Source organism: Sinocyclocheilus anshuiensis, unplaced genomic scaffold (genome assembly GCF_001515605.1).
Source record: "Sinocyclocheilus anshuiensis isolate Anshui unplaced genomic scaffold, SAMN03320099.WGS_v1.1 scaffold386, whole genome shotgun sequence".
Classification (NCBI taxonomy): Eukaryota; Metazoa; Chordata; class Actinopteri; order Cypriniformes; family Cyprinidae; genus Sinocyclocheilus; species Sinocyclocheilus anshuiensis.
In genome coordinates, this window is record NW_015542332.1 from 240,077 (window position 1) to 245,822 (window position 5,746).

The 5,746-nt window shown below is 40.8% G+C and overlaps 1 protein-coding gene across 5 annotated transcripts in view; it reads right to left on the minus strand.

Moving 5' to 3' along the window:
* lmo4a (LIM domain only 4a) overlaps positions 1 to 5,503 on the minus strand; it is an 18,089-nt gene extending 12,586 nt beyond the window's left edge. For 4 of the 5 annotated variants that reach the window (XM_016489489.1, XM_016489488.1, XM_016489490.1 and 1 more), the window contains exon 1: positions 5,109 to 5,503. The gene's annotated coding sequence lies outside the window, so the exon portion shown is untranslated. The remainder of the gene's footprint in view (positions 1 to 5,108) is intronic. The other variant, XM_016489492.1, reaches the window with a different exon arrangement.
* Between the last annotated feature and the right edge of the window lie 243 nt (positions 5,504 to 5,746).

A 5,746-nucleotide genomic window follows, 5' to 3' on the forward strand; every position in this document is an offset into this window, starting at 1 on the left:
CAATCCATGTTATTTTTTACTGCGAATAATGCGCTGTCACTTTCAGCGCGTGCAGCACAGCAGAAATAGATTCCGTGCGGAAACGATCGCAGCATGACTGCTGCAGACGCACCGCTCCTGGAGCGCGCTGCCGGACCGCACTCGCGTGCAGTGTGAACGCTCTGATCCGTTAACATGGGCGCGGAAAAATTACGCACCACAGACGGAGTGTGTGAACCTGGCGTTACGTTTGTATGCCTGCCCGGTCTGTTCTGTTCTCATGCTCCATTTAGGCGCGCTGCATTCTGATTTCTGGTTCGGATAGCATACTGCGGGAGGTCGGGGGCACGGAAAATCATGAAATAAAGCGATTTAGAAATTGCGCAAGCTCAAAATCGCGATTTTGTGACGATTTCGATTAATCGCACAGCCCTAATACTAACCGTGGGGAATTTGATCATGATTTATCGTCAAACCGGTAATTATAACATCCCTAAATCTGTATTAATAACAAATGCATTCAAAATATGTTTGTACAAACATAATGGGGTTGAAGTACCTCAAGAAAAATCACAGTTAAAATTTGAAAAAGAAATCTTAAAGTGCAATGTTATTGCCACGGAACTACAATAAAACTCATGCCGCAGGCAATTCTATGGAAATGATGTAGTCCACAGATTTTTATATCTGCCTTAACATTATCAGTTTATATCTACAGCTCATTTCCAGAACTTTCATTGCAAATATGAGTGGCGATCAAGCCCAGCTGGAGGCAGTGCAGCTCTCAAATGGCAGTAACTGAAACCATAAGGACAAACTAAAGTCTGTTCCCTTTCAGAGTACGCAATCTCAGAGTGTGAATGCTGATCCAAGAACAAGGGTCATATCTATATGGTGTTTCTAAATAAGAATGCTAATCTAAATCATGATTTTCACTTTTTCTTTTTTTTAATGATATGTCCAAGTTTGTAATCAGTATGTCTTGTGGTAAACAGCCTTCAACATGAGAACTCAATCACAACACCAACCACTGTTGATGTTTTGCAAATGAAAGTGCAGCTGATTTGTCATTCCCTGTCTGAAGATTTTAGTTCGAGTATGTTTTCACTTATGCCGAGTGTATTCCCTTGATGAGTTACTGTTCACTAGCCGTTTCCCTGCAAGCAAACAAACTATTCCCGCTCTCAATAAACAGCCTTATGCAGTTCCAGAAGGATGAATTCAGACCAACCACCAACCATCTTCACCACACACACACACATACTAGTACAGTGTTAGTACATCTAGCTTCAGACCAACATATTACCTTTTCTAACTTTATCTAAAATAAGCACGAAGACTGTGGTTTGAGAAGGTTAGACCGTCTAACTAAGCAAAAGACTTTCAGGCTCGAGGCACAATACATTTGCTCAAACACATCTGGAAATGCTTGCACATTTTATTTCTAAAAATAACTTTGTATCTCTGCATTGTTTTCTGAACAGACACAAAGCGAGCTTCACTGCTGCATTTGGAGAACCTCAGCAAAATCCAGTGAGGACCAGACGTTGCAGTCTGCTCTTTTTGGAAGGCGGCAGCAATGTGAGGAAGAGGTTTTGGACATCTGGCAGAGACTATATCACTTGTTATTTCCTCCCGCTGTTGTTCTGAAGGAGAGGTCAGTCGGCAGCAGACTGGAGATGGAGGCCAGGTTAGAGGTCACAACTGAGCCCTGTTGATTGGTAGGGTCGACAAGGGGTCAAAAGAGGAGAGGAAAGCAACAGGAAAGCTCTTTGTGCTTCGCTCTAAAGGATTGGGAATGCTTTCCTCCGGTCCTATCTGTCTTCCTAGCCTTGTGCCGGACATAAGATATTGGCCACCACGTGTTTTCCCACAAACAGAAGCATGAACATCAGGTACGGTAGGATCACCCCAAAAATGAAAATTCTGTCATCATTTACTCACCCTCATGTTGTCTATGAGACACAAAAAAGATATTATGAATAGATCTTTTTTGCCTGTATTTTTAAAATATCTTCTTTTGTGTTACACTGAAGAAAGTAAAGGCTGGATTACACTACACAACTTTTGCCCAGATTTTTGCCCTAATTTATAGTCTGGACGAGCTGACGCTGGTTGCAGAAAGTCAAAGAGTTGGCAAATTTCACAGAAAATTGCATAGAGTGTGATGGCCACGGAATCTTTTAGCTTCAGACTAAGATTCTGTCTATTCTTTTTGAGGATGTCAAAGTTGTTTGAAATTGAGCCGATTTGTCATGCGTCTCCTAGCAATGAGGTGAGTGTTCTGTATAAGTTAGTTTCGTTTGGAAAAACTTGAAAGTCTAGTAGTATTTTAGTCAGTGTATTATCCCTAGTTTTTCCTCAGTAACCATTTACACAGCTGACAAGTTTATGATGCCTTGTGTTTTAAAATCATTTCAGATTTTAAAGGTCAGTGTATTCCAGCCTTAAGTCATATAGTTTTGGAACAACATGACGGTATAGGCTAAATGACAGAAAATTCATTTTGGGAGGGGGGACTTGAATTTTGAAAAATACAGGGGATGAAACATGGTTTTAGTGAAAACCTTACACACAGTTTATGTAGTAAAAAGAAAGCGGGGGAAATCCTAAAGCCAAGCATTAGCAATCTGCAGAAAAATAACCAGGAAAGAGAGATCTTGTGTGCACGTGGTTAACATTCCCTCACCTTACCTGATAAAACTGACCAACCAGGTCTAATACAAAGCTCAGAGAGCTGCGTAAGCATTTCCTCCACAAACACAAGTATCCTGAAACTGACATGAACCTACATGCCTGAATTCTTATTGGAGAATTTGCAAGGCAACGGTTTAAACCAATTTCAGACACCCTCGGCTCTAATCTTTTCATTGTCATGTCAGAGTTGGGCATATTTGTAAGTCGTACACGAACTATGAGCCTGATATCTTATTAAATGCATTGGGACCAGCTGTACAAGATTATAAACCTGAACCAAAAGTAAATTTATTCAGCGCTCCTACACAAACAGATTTTGCCTCAGGACCTTTTCTCCATAACTGACACCGGTAACAAGCACCATACATTGTCATTCCCACACACCTGCAGAAGTGCCATTCCAAAGCAGGTTGCCAAATAACTTTGCAACAGCTAATTTCATGAAAATGCAAATCCCCCATTTTTTAATCATCCCTTTCCTGCAGACCTGAGAGCGAGAGAGACAAAGCTGCCGAATGGGACCCTGGGGGAATATCACACGCTTTGAGGTTTGGCTGTTTCAATTCAGAACAATTACATTATCCCTCTAATAACTTAGGTAAATTAATCCTTCACTGGAAATGCTTGGCGACAACCTTTTTTAAGCTATGAGGCTTAATGTAGTGTGTTATCACAAAGTAGCAGGAGTTTGTGACGCTATAGGCCTACATCTTTGGCAGTCTGCATTGTGTTATGACCAATTCCTGACTTAAAAGGTAAGCCAAAATATGGCATACAGTACATATTGCTTAAGCAGAGTGCAAAGTTTGTTTAAAGGTCACTGCTAACTTAAAACAGACAAATAGGTAATATATGAGCACAGTCATACATCAATGGGCAGATTTATCAAAGAATTTGATGTATGCCAACATTTTTGGCAACAAGTGGAGAATGTCATAAAAGCTCTAGACTCACTTTTACTGTTTTTTTTTTTGTTTTTAAGATTTTTTTAGTAATTTATATCCGTGAATTAGTAGTAAATTATATCGTAAATATCTAAAAAGCTGGCGTTTAAGTCGAGTATTCATCCTGTTTTCCCAAACGTAATTGAAACGGTCAACCAAGTAGCCTACTGCTAGTTTCGAAGTGAGGAGCTACTATGGAAATAGACCAAACTCTTTCTTTCTCTCGTTATTTAAACGCTGTCATCAGAAAGGTCAGAGAGGGGGAGTCTCGTTCAGTTCCACTTGACTAACGGGCTGATTGATGAAATAAGAGGCAAAAACAGAAGCTAATGAAGAGAAACACAATACCGTCGCTGTCCGAGCACAGACTGATGGATTGGTGTCGGCTTGACGGAGCAAATGATGGGTCTCCGCCACGAGACAAATCACATATCATCAATTACTAGCCTAATGGTGTAGGAGACTTAAGAACACACTATGTTTTATGGTTGCGTTTCAACTTTTCCTTTTGTTGGGCGGAACGTCTGTTGAGAACTAACCGCACGGTCACCATAGAAACTCGGCAACGCGAGAGAACGACCGTATAATTTCGCTATTTCAATATAAACTGACTTATACTGTAACTGTGAATTTTTAGTGTCATAACACGTCGCTTAAAACAACATATAACGCTGATAATTAAAATAAATGAGCATAACACCACGGTTCGCAGCCTCTAAAAATAGTACCGAGTAAAGTGAGCAAATGACCAAACCCTGGTTGGCACCACCGCAGATTAGCAGTATATCCTTCTCTTTTAATAATGCGCTCTGGGGCCATATAACTACACGCTTCGCCGTTTCATTAAAACGGGTCTCTTTTTAATTAACACTCCGCGCACAACTCCCCATTGTGCACAATTCTCCGCTTCAGTGACAGCATACATCAAGGCGGTGGCTCAAAACATAGTGTGCTGCCTACCTAGACTGCATTTTACCTAGACCCCAACTGAGCCCAGCTGTCTAGGTTGGCAGCTCACTATGATTTGAGAAACAGCCTGCAAATTAAGTTGCAGCCAAGACGTAGCAATGTAAAGTTTGGTTAAACAAGATTGGGGAAATAACAGAAATGATATTCATAAAACTCTAAATAAAACTTGAATTTTTGGTCCACAGTTCAAGTGTGGAACTTGCAACCCCAATGTATTGTCACCAATGGTCTCTACGATCTACTTGCGCGCGTTTTTGAGAAACGCAACGCTGGTAAATGTGGAGTAAACGGCCTTAGATAAAAGCTGCTAAATGACAAATAACTACAAAGGTGCGATAAAATGCAACAAAATTACAGTAATAGGAGTAGACGCTGTGAGGTGCGTGTTTGAACACGCACAGACTTAAGTGGAAACTGTTAAAACAGAAAGCCGTCGATGACACTCCAACCATATTGAAACTTATCTTTACCAATTCACAATCTTTGCTAATGTAATCTTTACTAGATATTTTTACTCACCGTTATTTGTACGGAGTCTGGAAAGATGCCAAAAGGTGGTGGGATCACTCTCAATGTTATTGTGCGGTGATAAACAGTGAGAGACTGTGGCTGTTTTTGTATATGTATTTTGTTTTCGTCCACCAAAAAAATCGTTGAAGAAAATGCGCTTTTGATAATCCGAGTGTCGCGTGTTCCAGCAAACTTCAAAACCGTCCCTCTCTATAGAAGCGCTCCGCTGCAACCGTCAAATTCATGTTAATGTTGAGCTTTGCACATGATCTTTCTGTCGCTTTCTTAAAACTAGAATTTATAACTCGCTTTCTTATGACTTAGTGTCTAAAACCTCCTAAAAGCTGCGAAACCTTGTTTCTGGCATCAGTTTACGCTGAAATTACATGAACAGGGAGAAATTTTTAAAGTCACTCCTCTGATGACGTGCCATAGGTGCAACCCCAACAGCCAATGAGCGGAGAGGGGCGTGGCATTTGACAGGATGATGGATGGCTGTTTGGGCAACTTTAACCTATTTGAAACTAATTTAAATTGCCCATAATCACCACGGCTGAGTTATGCTGAAAGGATTTAAAAGCCGTCTTTATCCACAGCATTTAAGCCTGCTGACGACTGGCGCGGCCACGTTTAGGTGTTAATTATTC